Source organism: Cygnus atratus, chromosome 24 (assembly GCF_013377495.2).
Source record: "Cygnus atratus isolate AKBS03 ecotype Queensland, Australia chromosome 24, CAtr_DNAZoo_HiC_assembly, whole genome shotgun sequence".
Classification (NCBI taxonomy): domain Eukaryota; kingdom Metazoa; phylum Chordata; class Aves; order Anseriformes; family Anatidae; genus Cygnus; species Cygnus atratus.
This window is the reverse complement of record NC_066385.1, coordinates 1,187,748-1,206,112: the sequence shown is the minus strand read 5'-3', so window position 1 is coordinate 1,206,112 and position 18,365 is coordinate 1,187,748. Positions and strand designations below refer to the sequence as shown.

The window sequence follows — 18,365 nt, the reverse complement described above, 5'->3', positions numbered from 1 at the left end:
AGGCGATATATCTGGATTTAGCTAGTGTGGCGTCAGCCAGGATGGCTTCTTGGAGCCAGGCACCCCCAGCCCTGGGGACGCACTGTCTGCCAGGCTGGCTGCGCTGAGCTGAGTTGAGCTGAGCTGTGTTGAGCTGAGCTGAGCTGAGCTGCGGCGCCTGCTCGGCCTCGGTGCGGTGCTGAAGGGCTCGGCAGCTGCCGGTGGCTCACCCGGTGTCCTTGTGTTCAGTCAGTTGCTGATGGGGCTCCTGTAACACTTGGCTGCTTCTACCTGTGCCTCCAGAGCTGCTCCAGATGATTGAAATACTCCACAATGTCTCCCCTGGCGTTTGTAAATCTCTTCCTAACCGATTGCCTCCTTGTTGCGGCTGGAACAGGGCTCAGGGCGATCTCCAGCTCGTTATACTTGGGCAGCATCTCAGAGAGATAAAAGATGAAATTGCCCTCCCATAAATTGTTCTGTCGTTGCTGAATTCAACACCCACTAGAGTCAGACGCAGCCTGGACCAGAGGCTACCTGCCTCGTAAGGCACTGTTGTTAGGACAGCGGGATGGGGAGGCAGCTCTCTGTCGCTGCTGCTGTGTTCGTGACAAAACAAGAACTTGTTTCTGAAACGGTTCTGTTTTCCAAAGGCTTTTCTCTCTCTGTATCTGAGGCTTCAAAGGACAGTAGGAGCAAACCACAACAGCGAAGGAAGAGTTGGACTTGATGATCCTTATGGGTCCCTTCCAACTCAGGATATTCTATGATTCTATGATAACCTCTTCCTGCTGAAATCTGTGTGTTTTTACAGACGTGTACAGGCAGTTGTCTGGGGAAGCTCTCAGGCCTTTGTCTGAGGTTGTTCGTCAGTAGGATGAGAAACGTTCCCACCATCACCTTGTTTTTTACTTTTTCTAGATTGCAGGAATGAAGAACTGTTGCCTAAATGGAAAGTGCCAGCATTCCCGACGTCAAAACCTTATGGAAATTAGCAACATATCTGAAGATGCTTCTCCTGTTTTTATATACCATGAGAAGAATTTAGATCTTAAAATGGTTTGCACACAGTCCCTGGAAAAACAAATTGCTCTGTGTATATCTCTTGGAAATTTAAGACAATAGTATTTCTCCTTTGCAATAGCAGTTAACAGATGTGAAAATAAATATAATTGACTCTAGTGTATGATTATACAAAGGAGCATGGATGCATTTCAAATGTTAGATATTGCTACTATAATTAAAATTTCATATTGACCCTTTTACCATAATTTCTCCCCATCAAGCACTAAAAATGTTCCACCATTATATATTATATCTATAACTATAGATATATATTACCTAAAATTTCCCTTTGAACTCACAGCAACAAATAACTTTTTGAGTCATTGACTTCATTTTATATTTAAAGGTTACAGAATATCATTATTTTCATTCTGCCATTATATTCTAATTAAAAATGTTTGTGCATAATGCTTTGGAAAAATGGGTCTTTTATAGGAAAAAACTGGGATAACTGATTTCTATGGCTTTAAAAGCAAAAATATATAATATACTAAACCAACTCTAATATTGCTTCTTGTGTTTTACTGTCACAGATTAAATTACAGCTTTTATGAATGATTAAATTTTAGTACATTTTCATTTTGTTTCTGTGTTTTTGTTATGGTTTCCAGACTTTGGTTTTTATCAATGTTTTGTGAATTCTTTTTCCATTCTGGTAGATCATTGTTGCAACAGATACCAACAGTATGTCGTTACGCCAATGCGATGTCTTCACACACCCTCCTTGTTGGATGTACTTAATCATATTACACACTAAAGTACAGAAGGCTACTTTTAATTAGCTTTGTATGTTCTTCTGAATATTTAAAGATTGTATTCTGCTGAAAATATTTCCTCTGTACAATTATTTTTATATGTACAAATTTGGTTTAATACTGTATCAAGGTCTGACTTCACTGTCATCTTCAGTTTCACACAGCTGTGTCCTTCACCAGTAGAATCCTTACTTTAGCAGCGTCGTCCTGCCGGGCAGGAGCCCACAGGGGATGTTACATACGGTCAGCATCTCGAGACGAAACTGGGGAGTTGAATGTTGGTTCTGACTAAATGCGATTTCAACAAAGCAAACAGCTGCTTTGCATTTTTAGGTAAAATCTGGCTAACGTTACCTGATCTGCAGTCAGATGAAGGGTTGTTTGTTTTTCTTTTTTCCATTTCAACTTGTTTGGTTTGTTTTTAAATACCTGTTGGTTTCATCAAGTTTAAAAGAGCAGGGTATGAAGAGACCGCTGGGTGCTCAGCCTCGATCCTCCTGTGCATATGCAAGTAAAAGAACTGCCTTTGGGACCCGTTGGACCCAAATCACATCTTCAGTTTGATGCTGCTGAAATTCCCTCAGTGTTGGAGGATTTGCTCCTGCTTCACTTCTGAGTAAGTGAGAAGAGAAATGTATCTTCACAGTGGAGAAAACTCGGGACGGACTCTGTCCTGATTGTTTAAATGGGAAATCAAGATGTAATAGCTGGTAAACATTTGTTCCTGGAGTTGTATAGTTTTATTGGAAACCAGGGTTGAGAAATCTCTATAAATGTGTTTTTCTAAAACTGTTACTGATGCAGCTGTTGAATTATACAGAGATCCCAGTTTCTAAATGCAGCCCAAACAAGACTGGATGAGAATATTTGGATGACAATAATGTGAAAACATCTGCCTACTTAAAAGTTGCTAGGACAAACTTAGTTACGTAGCTGATTGTCTTCAACCTACCGCTGCGCTTCCTTTTTCAGGAGGAGCAGAAGCATGGTATTTGCAGGTTGGTTATCTTTACTAAATGTAAAAATATTTTAGTAATAAAGTAATTTTAATGTACGTCTTGATTGCTAGATGTCTCTTCTATGAAAAATGGAAACCTAACCTTAATGTTCTAGACACAGCGCGCTGCTTTGGTTCACCTTTTGTAAATGGCAAGTGCTTTGTTTGTAAAACACGGAGCAGCCCAGGCTGCACGGGCAGGGCTGTGTTCCCCCGGGCCTGTGCCTCCACCTCTTGCTGTGTTCCCCCGGGGCTGTGCCTCCCCCCCCCGGGCTGTGTTCCCCTCGCCCCTCTCCTTCCTCCGCCTTTTCTCGGTCCCGGGGTCTGGGGCCGGGGCCGGGGCCGGGCGGCTCCGCTCGGTGCCCGCCAGGGGGCGGCCTCGGCCCGTGCCCGGCTGCAGCCGCCGGGGCTCGGAGGGGGCTCCGGGGGCTCGGGGGCGCCTGGCAAGGAGAACCCTGAAGAAAGACGAAAATTAAAATCTTCTGCAAGGGGCCTTGCGCCTCTCTGGTTTTGGCACCGCCCGACGGAGCCGAGGGAGGCAGCGCGTTGACATGCCGGCCCGGCACAGGCCCAGCGCCCTCGCTTCGAGCTGAGCCTCGCACAAACTCCCCCAGAGCCGTTCAGTGCTGCCTGTTGTACAAATGGCCATGGTTTCAGCTCCCTGCGGCCTGTGTTTGTCACCTTCGTTTCTGTGTTTCCAAAGGTTACTCTAAAACTCATTTCCCACCTCAAGGTGGTTGGACCGGAGGGCAGCTCCCTGGTGCCGTGAGCCCCATGTGCTGGGGAGCTGAAATCGCCAGGTTTGAGCTGGATTTGAAGGCAGGGCCGAGGAGGGAGCTGGGCAGGCAATGCTGGGTTGCAGTGCCAGCAGGGGATCTGTGCTGCTGCCGTGATCTGCTCCGAGTCCCTGAGCTGCGCAGATGTGCCCGCTGCTGTGGAGCGCACCCGGCAGCGGTGCGAGACACCTCATTAACGTGAGCTTCAGAGCTGACCTTTGCAAAAGTCACCCAAACTAACGAGTGTTTTATCTGTTTTGTCAGGGCTGGACACCAAAGAAGCAAAATTCGTTTCTACTATGGGCCGGTTGCCATTCAGTGAAGAGCCAGGTGTTTTATCTGCCCTGGGACCCGGAGCAGGGCGAAGGCTTTCAGCTGCTGTGCAGTCGCCTGTCCTGTGTCATGGAGAGACCCCCAAATTACAAAGAGAGCTCTCCGGAGCTCCTGTGCAGGATGAGGGAGAGGAGCTGCTTTGGAGGCCCTCCGGCAGCATCACGAAGCTGCAGCACAAAATCGCCAGGAGCCCTGTGCTGCTGTGACTCCTTACAGCTGCGTTTCTCAGGGGATGCTAAAGGAAGTTTGGTCCTTCTCATCCTGGTGATGTCCCTGTGAGGCTTCATGGGGCGCTGGAACCAGCAGCTTCCTCCACCTCACGTGGCCTTGGTGCTCGGGTCAGCATCCTCAAACAGCTGGGGAAGCAGCTGGGCGATCTCACGGGGATTTGTGCACGCTCAGGGGCAAGTCGTGGGAAAACATGCTCTGGGATGGTCTCGAACACCCACGTGGGCTTCTCCAGGGTCTCCTGGGGCATGCACTGCCTGTTTTCAGTGTTTTCCCATGCTGCTCGTGTTGGGCTGTCACAGCTGCTTCAGGAGAAACTCGGGGCTGGGCCTGTATGCGCGTCGCAGCTGGCGAGCTGAGGGACTGGGGAGCTCTGCTGGCCTCACCCAGCCGTGACAGGTCCCGTGCCCGGTGCAGCATCCCCCTGACTGCCAATGGCTGCCCTACTTCTGAACACCCGTGTGGGGCAGCCCTTCCACCACCGCCTGTCTCATTGTCCAGAAGAGCCCGGGACCACTTGCAGAGACCAGCGGACCTGAGAGAAGCTGAAACAAACTGGTCCTGAGGCCTGTTACGGGGAAGTTCACTGAGACCCGAGGAGAGAAGATGGCCCAGCAGTAAAAACAGCGCCCAGCTGAGTTTGGTGCCTTTGGGGTTTCCCAGACTTTGAGTTTGAGTTAGCTACCAGTGGAGGCGTTCAGCAGGCAGTGGTTTGTGATGGTTTCACACCATGATCACCTGCAAAACCAGCTCCCCTTCCAGAGCCTGTAACTGCTGTGAGCGGGACCAGGAGCTGCCTGGGGCAGAGCCTGGAGGCAGCATCAGAAACTGCCTTAATTAGAGGCCATGCCAGAGCTAATTAGCCATGCTTTAGAGAGAGTAGAGGAAGAGTAAATGATTTGTCAAAGGTTTCAGAGCTGGAGTTACAGCCCCGTGCATGAGCCTAAGGTGTCCGTCCGGCTGCCTTGGCCCTGCCAGCCCCTGGCTCGATGCTGAATTCTCACACTGATGGCATTTTCTTTGTGTGGTAGGGATGTGTAAGGCCAAAAGCTCCAATGGCGGGGGGAGGAAGGGAATAAGGAGCCTGTTGTGCTGCGGGGGGATGCTCCTGGCGCTGGCTGTGCTCCCGCACGGAACGGGGCGGCAGCAGGACTGCAGCCGGCAGCTGCTCGCCGGGGCTGCGGCTGGAGGCTGAGCCACAAAGGACAAATTCACGGGGCCGAGCGCGGCTCTGCGGCCGAGCACACTGCGAGCATTATGGGGCTGAGTGGGCAGCCCCAGGCAGCCTCTCGCCCGCTCCCCATCAAAGCACTGCCTTGAGCCGAGTCCTGGCTCAGAAAGGCAGGAGCAGGAGTCACAGAGAAGCGTTTCCGAAGTTCCTGTGCCGAGGAGCGGGCTGAGGAAGCCCTTTCAAACAAGCTCCCGGTAGGGTCCCTGCAGCCACCCAGCGCCCCAGCACCAGGGGATGGGCACTCGGTGCTGCCAGGGCCCAGCACTGCTCGCAGGGTGCCAATGGAGCCTCCTGGATTCATTTCCGTGGTGCCCTCCCTCCTTTGCAGCCTGGGAACCCGAAAAGCCCTGGGTGTCACTCAGGATGGCCACACAGAGAGCAACAGGCGCCTCGATCCGAGCTCCTCTCAGCAGAATGAAGCTGACAGTAATTTCGCTTCTTTCCCCAAGTGTTTTACATATAAATCAGGTTTCTTGTAACCCATTTGGAGTGAACGGAGGTGGAGCTGAGTGAAAGCAAGCAGCGCTGTGGCTCTGCTGTCCTTTGCTACCTGGGTTGTTACAAATCATCAGACAAATTAACTTCAGATGGGCTATACCTTCACTCCACCTTCCGCACGGCCAGCATGTGGATGTAACATTTTCAGGGCCACAGATATCCAGTACCCTACTACAGTTTTTCATTTAGCTTTGGAAATAAGCAGTGTCAAGCTGCTGTGTCAGTGTGGCTTAAATTCACAGCAGAAGTCATTTGGTTGGAAGCACTATGCATTATTAAATATGACTGCACAGGAGCCCCTGTGGGATAATCCTTTATGATAAATGATGTTTGAAATGAGGGAGACCCAATATTGGCCATCTCGCATACCAGTCACAGTTAATCTGCAGGAACGGTAAAAGACACGGCATAATCACGGATATGTGGAGCAAAGGGCAAAGGCTGGACTTTGACAAAGCGACAGCTAAATCTGAGATGCAATCAGCCCTGAGTGCACTGCAAGCACAGATGGAACGGGAGCATCCTTCTTCAACACAGGAAAGGCAGCATGTGCATGCCCACAGGTTTCTCTCCAGTAACGTGCACCTTGGTCAAACTGACTCTCAGTATTGTCTAGTGCCAAAGAACGAGAAATCTGCAAAATTAAACAGATTAAAAGGCAAACAGAAGCCTCTTGCTTTCTGAAGTCCTATTAGAAACATCCATGAATTTCAATGGGAACAACAGAAAGCATCCCTTTTCTGCAGGACTCTAATGCAGGGAGATATTTATTTGTCCTGTCAGGGTATCAGATGCTGTAATTGAACAAACGATAATACATGTTTTACTGGCCTCGGAGTGAAGTTTTCTGCTCTAAATGCATCGATTTGGGTCTGACATAAAAAGCCATTAAGGCCCTGATGCACGGTGAGGACAAGCGAGCTTGGCAGCTCCTGGCCGTGGGTTTGCAGCTGGCTCAGGCTGGGAGCCTGTGCCTGGAAAAACAAGGGCACGGCGTGGGACCTGTGCTGCTGGCTCCTTCCGCACTGGTTCTCAACTGAGAAGACTCCCCCAAAAGAGCTTTTCTCCAAGAAATCCTCGATGTCCTGCTGCTTAGCAGTTGTTTAGAGGGTTTCTCATCGTCTGTGAACTTTTGGAGCTCTTCTGCCCCGTCCCCAAGCTGTAAGAAGAACTGAACGTCCCGGGAGACGTGGTGCAGATGAAGGAGTCCTCCAGCAGCGGCCTCGGCTCTCCCTGCCCCTACCCTCAGGTGCCCCCGGCTGGGCACTGGTGCTTCCAGATGCCCGAGCTGTACCGGCCGTACCAGGGCGCTCGCTGCTTCTCCCGCTGCCCGTCATTGGGCCCGGCTGCAGCCCCGGCGTGTCACGAGCTGCAGCACGGCCGTGTCACAGCCGGACTGTCCCTCTGCAGCTCTCACACCCGCTGTTGCGGGACCGGGCCCCAGAGCTGCTGCACGCCTGGGCACAGGGTGCTGCCCTTTTTTTCTGCGCCCAACGCGTTGCCATTGTCTGGTGAGCAGATCACAGGCGGCTTTGGCCCTCTCCCGCTGAAACAATCGCATTTAGGGCTTGACCGAGAAACATTCGGCATGAGATTAGCTTCCCAGAGCGGGGGCAGGACTGGAGCAATAATTGAATAAGCGCGAGGCAGCGCCTGAGGCACGCAGGGATGAGTCAGGGCAGCTGGCAGCGGAGCCGCTGCCCATGGGCAGCAGGGAAAAGCTCCCAGGGGCTCCTCCCAGCCCCTCGGCTGCCCTCCTGGAGCCTCTGGGCACAGCCCTGTGCCCATAGCCCCTGCCACAGCCCCTGCCCACAGCCCCTGCCCACAGCCCTGCACCACCCCAGCTCCCCGCTCAGCATCAGGCACCCATCTGTGGCCGCGCTGCACCCACCCCGTGCACACCGTGTGTTCTCCCCCAGAAAATGCTAATTGGCATGCTGCTGTTGTGCTGAGCGGCATGTTCCTAATAGGATTCGGGATATGCTGCTGCTTTCTCGCTTCGCGTCTGTTGGATTTCCCGCTTCCTTTAATATTTTTTTTTCACTGTTTGGTTGCTGCTTTCAGTGCAGTCTGCTCTATGGAAAACAGAAGAAATCAAGGGTTTATTTTTAGCAGCTGCAAAAGGAATTCAACCCAAGGCAAATGCAATTACTTCAGGTTGCTAGCAGGCTTCTGAGAAGCAAGAAAAATCTTCTCAAGAGCAACTGGCCTAAAATGCCATGAAGGCATCACGCAAGGAGAGCTTCACTTAACCATTTGAGGAGTGCATTTAGTTTCATGGGGCCAAGCAGGGAGGGAGGTGGTGCTGCCTGCTCCAGGCACCCCAGCGCAGCACAGAGCCGTGCCCACGGCACGCCCTGGCCAGGCCCCCCCACCTCCTGGATGCTATTCCTGGACCACTTTTAGGGCATTCGTTGCCCAAAGCGGCTGCTGGGTTGTTTCTGGAGACCTCATGGCTGGAGAAGGAGGAGAAGGGGTGGGAGAGCGGTTCCTCATTTGAGAGCTTTCACTCTATAATTAAGCTGAACAAGAGACTCTGAGCTAAATCTCTGTTCCCCTCACTCTGCCTGAGCAAACACAAAGAGGAGAAAAGGACTGAACCAGACAATTAAAACAAAAAATAAAATTGCACAGAGAAGTCTGTAGAATGATTTTTTCCTTGACATGCTTGCCCCCAACAAGTGCCACATGCCCTGTGCATAAATAGCAGCTGCCCAGACTTGCTTAATCATCCCATTGTTGCTTTATAATATTAATTAAACATTCCTCTGGGATTGTTCGCATCCTAATTAAATCACGAACTTACAAAAGCGGGTGAAGAAACCAGACAAGTGTATGCTGGGGGATGCACAGCCTGATTTTGCTAAACCGCGTGCAATCGTCTTCCAAAAAAGCACACTGATGGCGGGCGGGCGGTTGGAAGCATTTCTCGCAGAGCCGGGGGCTCTGATTAACGGCCGGGGGCTCTGATTAATGGCCCTCGGGGCTCGGTGGCCGCTTGCTGCGGAGCTCTCGGAGGGGGAGCCCCGGGGGCGGGCGGCTGCTGGGGGGCGCAGGCAGGGGCGAGCTCCCCACCAGCGAGGCACGAGCGTCGTCCTTGGCCGATATCAAAGGGACAATTAATGCGCAGCTGCTCGGCGAGGGGCGGGGGAGGCGAGGGGCTGCGCTCAGCACCCCGCAGGCAGCAGCTGGGCCACACGACCCCAGCCCCGGGTACAGGCGAGGAATCCCCCACACGCCACTGGGGCTGCAGGGACGGCTGGCAGCACGGGAGCCTGGAGATGCCCAGAAGTGGAGCCGCAGCGAGACACGCAGGGGATGATGTCTGATCTCAGGGTGATCCCAGCCTCGCTGGTGTGTCCGGCAGCAGCACAGAAGCAGTGCCGAGCCCCGGCCTCCCACGGAGGGCAGCCTCTGCCCCGCGCCCGGCCACACCGGGCTCGGCCTCCCCAGCTTCTGCTTTCATGTCAGAGGAAGAGTTGAGCACATTGTTCCCAGCCAAGACTCGTGCGCCCTGCAGGGCTGTACTGTGAATAACGTCCCAAATTATATGAGTAATTAAAATCAATGAGAGGGTATCCTGTTAAATAACGTAATTAGATGAGCATGGCGAGCAAGACGAGTGTAATAGCGTTTTTGTTCTCCTCCTGCAGATAGCTTCCAACTCCTTCCCTGTTGTCTCCTCCCTGGGAGATGCAGCAAGCATCACGCGTGCCCGTGCCTGGCTGCACGTTCCCCGCGCGGAGGCTCTCGTGGGGTCTCCGGAGCCCCATCCTGCTCCCTCTCATGCTGCCACCACACATGGGGCGATCTCTGCCCTTGGCCTCTATCCCCGTGCTGCACGGGGAACCTGGGCATGGCCACAGGGATGAGTGGGCTCTGTCCTGGAGCCATGGGACCTGCATGGGGTGCCAGGCTGCGCACGGTTACGCTGCGGGTCTGAATGGGAAACCCGGTCCTGAGCAGAGGTGCTGCGTGAGCGTGGCTTGGTTGCTGTGCTGAGATCAGGATTTACCCCTGATTTATCTCCCCGGTGCTGTGGGTGGGCCGGTTAACCATTCCCACGCTGTAATATTTTCTGTAGCCCCTTTGTTGCTTGAAATAAAGAGGTGGCTTGCTTTCATCTCTCCTGTTTGAGAGGGATTTAATACGTAGCTAGGAAGTAAAAAGATTTCTTATGAAAATGCAATTGACTATCCACATTCATTTCAGACAGAGGCAAACGAAAATACATCTCATGCAACAACTCCAACAACTGAAGTGTAAATGAAGGGCCCCACAGGGTGGAAATGAGAATTAATTTTTATGTGCATAATGAATTGTCTCAGCATTTCAACCCCACCACTGTGGATGAGGTACAGCCGTAGGCAAACATCTCTAATTCCGGGCATTTTTCCCCTGCTTGAAGCAAAGATTTGGGGCAGGAGGGGCGCGAGGGGCAGCACAAGCTCGGAGCTCACCCGTGCACCCAGCAGTGCCCAGGGGCTGGGGCCGCAGAGGCCTGGTTTGCCCTCGACACGCTCAGATTTCCAGCTCTCCGAGAACTTCTGAGGATCCTGCACTCCCCTCCCTGTTGCAGCCCCGTCCCCTTGCACCGACCCCATCCTTGTCCCCGTCCCTACCCCTGCCAGGGGAACCCCTCCCTGCCCCGGCAGAGCCCTGCTCCCAGCCCCAGTGCTCGGAGAGGGGCTGGGGCCGCCAATTAACGGGAGTGCTGAGATTAATTAGTGTTGGTGTAACACTCTGGAACCAAAGGGCTCAGTAAACATATGCCTACACTTACAAAGCCACTGTAGGTTTAATTTGTTCTCTTAATTTCAGAGGATGCTAAATTAGGAATCCAAGTGTTAAGAGTCCTTTTTGTTCCATTTCTGCTTGTTCCAGGGCAGGGACCGAAGGCTCAGTCCATTAAAAGACGCACGTGAACAGATCTTTCTGCGTGGTGTACTGTTAACTCCAAGGGGCTCTGGTAAGGGTAAAGGCATCTGGCCAGATGGCTCTCATTGCAGGACTGGGATCTAAATTGTTAATTTGTAGTATCGTGTTCATGACTTTGTGTATCCCAAAGGAAGCACTGAAAAGTCCTTAAGTTGGTGCTTATTTTTTCCAGCTGCAGTGTGCAGGGAGCTGTGAGTCTGTGCATTCTGTTTTATTTTAAGCTTGTTTGTGATTTTCCAAGGTAGTGAAATGTCGCAAAGACGTGTCACATCTAATTACACTTGTCACATTAAATCATACTATGGCAAAAAACCTGAACCCCTGCTGGGAACATAATCCCCTCTGGTAGGGGTATGGGGAAATTTACCTTTGACATGCTGCAGGAGTGACAGGTTGTTCCAGACCAGATTTAGACTCACACACGAGGGACATGTGTACAACATCAGGCCCGCCCTGCAGCAGCAGTACGTGGTGCTGGGAACACGATCACAGTCGAGGCCTGCGAACAGCGTGCTGCTGCCCAGCGAGGTGCTTGGCGCTGAGCTGGCCTATTGGTGCTCATCTACCTGGCGAGTGCCACCCGCGGGTCTTGCAAGGTAAAGCACAGTTTACCCAGAAATTTGGGCACATCGGGCTGCCTGACACCAGTAAGGAACTGCAGGGCTTGCTGCTTCACGGGCAGGGTGAGGGAATTTTGTCCTGTCCATTTCAGAGTGATTTAGAGGTCCCATAAAAGCCCTGCAGAAGGAAGAGTTTTGCTTGAGTTCTCCTGGCAATATCTCTTGTCTCCAGTGAATTTCCCGAGTCCGTTTACAGCTGCAGATGGAGTATTTGTTCCCATTCATCTTAGGAGACACCTTAAAAAGGCAAACAAGATATGTGTTCTGTGAAAAGCTCAGCTAATCCCAGTAACGACATCACCGACATCGATGAAGTGTTTGAAAACCAGGTAAGCAGTAAGTAGAAAGAGTCTCTCTTGAATTCTTTTCAGAGGACATGATCAGTCCTTACAAGCACAGCTTGATTCAGGGAGCAGGAAACTCGGTACAAAACCGACCATGACTAGTTTCCACACAATTAGCATGAGTGCATTCAGATCAGGCAGCTGCATGCATAAATGCCTGGCGAGCTGCCTTTGGGTGCAAACTCTCAGTAATTGGTCTGGAACAGAACGAAAAAGGGAGAGCGGGGAGAGCCGGAGCAGGTAGCTGGGAGAGCTGCAGCCGGGCAGCGCTTTCCTCGGCCTCCTGCCCTGGCTGCCATGAGAGCTGACGGTGTGGACAGGGTGAGCGGTGGCCGGGCACGGGGACGTGCTCAGAGCTCGTCCCTCACCGTGTTACCACACTGCCGTGAGCTCGGCCCACGCTGCTGCTGGAACTGCTGCCAGGACGGGGAGCTGAGTGGGGCCTCTTCCTGCAGCCCTTCAGACGGGGCCTGGTGCTGCAACGCCCTCAGTCCGGCAGCGCTCCTGACACCCGGTCAGTTCTCTCGGGAGATTTTTCAGTCCCAAAGGGTTGTTACAGACCAGAGAGGACACAAAACACAGTGCTAGGAGGCTGGAGAGACCCTTTGGTTATGCTAACTATGCAAAGAGAGGTTGCTATTTGCATATCCATATAAGAAGAAAGCAATTGCTTCTTCGGGCACCGGCTGATCTCAGGCCCGGCGTTGCCTCCTGGCACTCACCTCCACTCATGACGACTTTGGAGGCTCAGCTCCAGGTTTCACCTCCGCAGAGGCTGTCATGGGCAGAGCAAAGGGACTAATTAAACCTGACAGAATGTCACGTTCGTTATCTCGAGGTTCGAAATGTCACATCGCCAACGCCAGCCTGATGGTGTGAATGCAGCAAAGCCCTCTGGGATGGTCCAGCCCGAATTGCTGGCTCAGTCTGCTAATGAGGGAGCAGATCTGCCCACTAATTGCCCAGACGGTGGGACCCTTGCACCCCCAGCTCCCACAGCAGCATCTCCAGAGGTGGCACAGACAGACCAGAGCTGGGTGACGGAGCTGGCGTTACCCCTGGTGCCCAGCCCTGCGCCCTGCTCAGGGTCTCCTCTGTGCCTCGAGGTAGCAGTACCAGAGATGGACAGCAGGACTTGGCTTGGTCCCACGGGAGGTGGCAGCCTGCGGGCATCAGCACCCAGCGGGCATCAGCACCCAGCAGCCGCTCTCCCTCCACGCCCACACCGGGGCTGTGGCCACATCCAGCCCCTTCCCCGTCCCCGCCGGGACCGTGTCCTGTCTCCTGTGCTGTGTAAAGCCTGCTTGAAAGTGCTTTTCTGCTATAGCCTCCGGACTGCCCAAGGTGAAGACCAGAGGAGGGGCAGGAGTTTCTTCTTCCTGGGATATTGATTTTTCCCTCTTTCGCTTCCCTGCTTGGCAAAAATCAAGAAACTTGAGCCAGTTCAGAGGCTTTGCTCAGTGTGGCTATTATAGGAAATGCACCTGAAAAACATGCACTGAGACCTCGCTGGGGACTGCGAGCTCACAGCCGGGCAGCGAATGAATCCCCCAAGGCGAACGAGAAGGCTTACAGAGCCACCTCCAGCAGGGAGGCTGCAGCTCAGGTAAAGCCATCTCTGGGGCAGCAGAGGAAAGCCGAGCTGGGCTAGCAGAGCTCCCAGCAGTGTCACAGCCCGGCTTCAGCTGACACAAATAATTGCAGAAAACTGTTTTTTGTTTATTCTGTAAAATCAGCATATGAGACCGCTTGCCAGCTGGAAGAGGGTACGATTTCTTGATTAGAAATGCTACGTGGATACAATTGAACTTGAACAAAAGGAAAGAGAAACATACCCTCTTTCTGCAGAGACAGGGATGTTAAATAGAGAAGCATGGTTCAGTTCTTGGAACATTGCTTGAGGAAGTAGAAGAGATTCTGCTGCTGATTAATAATATGACAAAGGTGATGGGGAAAATGTTGGAGTGAATAAAACAGCAGTAGGCTTTGAACAAAATGGGTCTTATTTCAGCAATGATGCGGCAATTGGCTTCTCTCCTGCCAGACTCAGTATGAGGGGAATTGAGGGGAAATTGTTAAATTTGCTCAGTTTCCAGTCAGAAGGCCTTTCTGGTTAGTTAGGCACATCAGCACGGATGGTTGGCAGTGGCGGGGGCACAGCCGCTGTGCAGCACGGTCACGGAGATGCCCCTGGGCTGCAGGGGACGCAGAGGAGCAGGGCGATGGGAAGGGAACCAAATGGGCACAGCCAGCCTGTATTTGCCTTTCCTCTTGCCGAGCTTTAGCCCCATCCCATTGTCAGAAGCGTAAGCTGTGAAATGGTTTTAAAAATAAAAGCTTTTTAATTACTGGCACATTTGTGAGCCTTCTGGAGGCCATCTGGCTGGAGGAAGCATACTGTGAGCGTCAGTGCTGGATGAGATGGGAAAGCCCAGAGAGACAGAGCGAGGAGCAGTCCCTGGAAATCACTTCATTAATTGTAAGACCCGACCCTCTCTGCACACGAGGCGACCTGGGCCAGATGCAGCGCTGATCCATGCCCCTTGTGCAAGCACTGCTGGGCAGCAGCAGACACAGCACCGCAACGTGCGTGGGGCTGGGCAGTGCTGCCCCCAGCCCCTTGGCCCAGCACCAGCCTGCGCAGAGCAGCCCCTGGGGAGGGAAGCTCCACCAGGAGCCTCGGAGCAGCTCCCTGCTAGGGCTCGCTGCTGCTGCCTCTCGTGCCCAAGCCAGGGCTCCTGGGATCAGGCCAGTGGTGGGCAGCGCCAATCTCCTCCTGCGTCCATCCCTTGCCGCCATCTCATTAACCCCTGGTGTCTAAACGAACATTATTGGTGTCAAATTAACTCCAGCTTGATCCTCTCTGGGCTTTGCACAATCCGGGAATAGAGATTTCTAATAAATCTCAGCGCCCAAGGTTCATTTGCCATCGCTGCCTTCCATGGGTCAGGTTCATGGGGGAACGTCTCTCTGTAATTATTGCACAGTGTTTGGTATTAACCACACCTATCAAACATGCAGAACACAGCTAGGGCCTCATTAAAGACTGTCATCGTGCTAATTAGGTAGGTCTCATACTTAATAATGGGGAACTATTTCATGGCAGTTTCATGAAAAAAGAGGAGAAAAAGCCATTATAATTTCAGGAAAAGTCCCTGGAGAAGTGAAATGGTAATTCACAAATTCTACCCACATCTATTAGCAAATCCTGCTCTGGAGACAAAACGAGGTAGGATGACTGGCTTGGCTGATAGTCTTTATTGTTTGAATGCCTCTTAAAGAATATTAATTAAATATTTTTTCTCCCAAGAACATGGAGATCCAGCTACATTTACTTGCAATTCTCAAGTGGCTTTTTGAAGCCTAGAGCACACTGAATTTATCACTGTAAACACCTTGGAAAATCCTATTTCAGCACAAGATAGCCTTTGAAGACACATTTAGGAGGCAGAGGGAACATAAACACATTCGAAGCTATGCTGAGCGCTTGGTCGGCTGTCTGTGTGAAGCTCCCTGGAGGGTCTCTGCTCCTTCGAGAGCAGGAGAAACAAAGCGAACGTGACCTCCCAGCCCCCTGGGCCGTCCTGCAGCCTGGCCCAGGGCTGACGTGGTCCCGCCGGCGGCTGCAGGCAGGAGCAGGGCACGCAGCAGCGGGCACAGTGGTCACCCCGAGCCCCTTGGCACTGACCCGCTGTAGCCAGTCCCACCCCGCTGCCGGGAGTTCGGAGGGTGCGGGCACAGAGATGGCAGCACCGGCTGCAGCGGGGGCATTGGGTTGGGTGGGAAAGGAACGCGTGGGCGGCTGCTGGGCCAAGAACTGCCCTGTCCACGCGGGACTGGAAACAATAGCGTTTCCTCCGAGCAGGGAAAGAAAGGTCTGGTTTCAGAGCCAGGCGCTTTGAGGGCGCGGACGGGGGCCCGAGGGTGCCTGTGGCCGGTGCCATGCGGCTGGCACAGCGCGGGGCTGTGGCAGCTGCTGCAGCGCGGGGCCACAAGTGCTTGCTCCCAAGAGAAGCGTCCCGCTGGCTCCGTGTGAGACCGCATCGACAGGGAGCGGTGCTGCCAGCAGCTGCTGGGGGGTGGGTGTCAAATATTTGCAAGACAGCACATGTTTTGGCATAGCTGGTCATTTATAACCCCTGAGATGCCCAGCAGCCACACAGGCTGTTTGTCTTCTGAGCCCCAGCCACGGGTGAAGGAGGGGCTGCACAAGGGGAAATTGGGGCAAATCCCAGACATTGCTTTTCCCACCAAGTGGTTTCCAAATGCACATTTTAGGCTCCAGCTCTCACTGCATCCCATGTAATTGCACCATTTTAAATCCCCGTGCAGCAGGTATTGTCTTAGCAAAGGAAAAGCCTTGCAGGGAGGAAAACAACCGCCCGAGTGCCCACAGCTGTGCAAACCCCCTGCCCTGCCGCTGTGCTCAGCTGGGGCTCCTCCTGCACTCATCCCAGCTGAGGGCAATGCCCGTGCCCAGCTTAAAAAGGCACAATCAGGCCAGGGGGTATAATCAGCTCCTGGGACTCCTACTCAGCACCTCTGTGTGGGGCTCAGCATGTGGAGCCAGATAGGTACGGCCAGGACTTGATTTGGGGGTGGGTGTGGGGCCTTGGGGTTGGGCAGGGCAGGGCAGGGCAGGGCAGGGCAGGTGGGCTGGCTGGCTGGCTGGCTGGCTTGCTTGCTTCTGCCTGGGCTGTGGGGGCCCTGTGGCTGTGGTGCTGGGACCCTGGTTGGGGCAGTGTATGCTGTGGTGTCAGCCTGTGAGCTGTGGTGGGTCCCTTAGTGAGCGTGGAGGGAGCAGTTGCCCTCCTTAACCAAGGAAAAAGGGGGTGGGGGGATTCAGCTGTTGGTGCAGGAAAGAGCTGCTGCTCTGTTGTGCTGCTGCTTATAGAAAGCTCTTTCTCCTCTTTGCTGATCCTACAGAAAGGGCTGGTGGGAGCTGGGAGGGTGCCTTTGTAACAAACAGGATGAAGTCCTGATAAAAGAGGAGGAAAACAGTGCCCCAAACAGCCTTTCAGCACTTTCAGCATTCAGAGAAATGGAGAGAAAGCAAAAGCACCCAGAGCTAGAGCCTGTGAGGAAGGAAAACAAAAGCTTGCTTCCAGCTCAGGTTCCTGAAAAAGTGCTGAGCATAGCTGTCAGATGCTGACCCACTCTTCTCTCCTTGTATGGGCAGAAACAGGGCTTGTCTTGTGCCTATATTTAATTTCTGAGGGTGGAGAAATTCTCCCTCCATGCCTCTGCTCCACTGGCCTCTCTGTCCTGGGAAGCTAAAACATGAATAGAATTGCATGTTTAAAAAAACAATGCTGCTGCTCACCCACAAGCCCTTCCTAAACTTGGAGTGAGCAGAGCAGGTTTTTGCAACCTAATGCTGCTGTGCAGGATGTGCTGAGCCCTAGGAATGACAGCAGCAGCCCCCCGGGATATCCCCCTGCTGAGGACTTGTGCTCTCCTTGCAATGGAGCCAGATGGGGCCTGGCCCCAAGCCCCCAGCCACTGGCCAGGACCGGGCTGAAGCACCCCTGTGGGCATCTGAGTGCTGCGGTTTCGGTTCTTGGGGCAGTGCTGACCCAGAAGATTCTGCAGGGGAGAAAAGGCTGATGGACGCAGGGCTGGATGCTGGCACCAGGACACAAACTGCTTCACAGCACACAAGGACAATGCTGCTTTATTTGTAGCTCTTGGAGAGCTGGATGCTGAAGAACTTGGTTCTTTCAGGACAAGGTTTGTACACAACAGCACGGGAAACAACAACAAACATCTCTTGCAATTCTGTGTCACAGTGCAAAGTTAACAATAAACATCTGTGGCAATGCTGTATCTCAATATGAGCCCTGGGGAGAAGGGCATGGAGAGAGAGGCGAAAGCAGCTGAAGTTTCCAAGTGTCACAGATGTCCATGGAAGGAACCTCCAGTCCCACTGATTTAGCAGGAGGGGGAAGGAGAGGTGCTATGAGCACAATGGAGATGCAGCTTGGGGGGATGAGAAACAGCTGAAATGCAACAGAGCTGGGATTCAACACCTGCATGTAGCAATTCTTTGAATTTAGAAGATGGCAGCACTTAATCTGCCATCAGATGTGAAGAACTAGTCCTTCAGGATCACTGCTAGAATTGCCAGGTTTATAACCCAGTTTTAAGTGCACACAAGCAGTAGAATTATTAAAAAAAAAAAAAAAAAAAAAAAAAAACTATGTATTTGCACACTCACATGCACACAGTGAATGTTGTGCTGCAGCTATTGTAACCGGAGATGACCTGAATAGGCCTGAAGGCGCTGTCACAAGGCAGACTCCAGGAGCCGCTATCTGTGGCACCGCTCCCCCTAAAAGCTGCCAACAGTTCTGATTATTTCTGCAAACATCAGTCCCCATGGGCTGCCTCAGTGTGTGGGGCTGTGCCAGCTGCTGCTCGGGCTGTGCCTGAAGCTGCAGCTCAATGGGAGATGCCATGTGCAGGTGACTGGAGCCATGGCATGGCATGCTTTGCAGAGACCTCTCGGTCTTGGCTGAGAGCTCAGGGGGCTCCTGAGAAGTGCATGGCCTCAGCTCCTCCCTGGTGCAAGAAATGCTTGGCAGAGCGGGGGACACTGACA

General features: G+C 52.7%; 1 protein-coding gene across 7 annotated transcripts in view; it reads left to right on the top strand.

The window, feature by feature from the left end:
* The window catches only part of RAP1A (RAP1A, member of RAS oncogene family), a 40,377-nt gene extending 37,524 nt beyond the window's left edge, over positions 1-2,853 (top strand). For all 7 annotated transcript variants that reach the window (XM_035561648.2, XM_035561652.2, XM_050715406.1 and 4 more), the window contains one exon: positions 901-2,853. The gene's annotated coding sequence lies outside the window, so the exon portion shown is untranslated. The remainder of the gene's footprint in view (positions 1-900) is intronic.
* Positions 2,854-18,365: the final 15,512 nt, after the last annotated feature.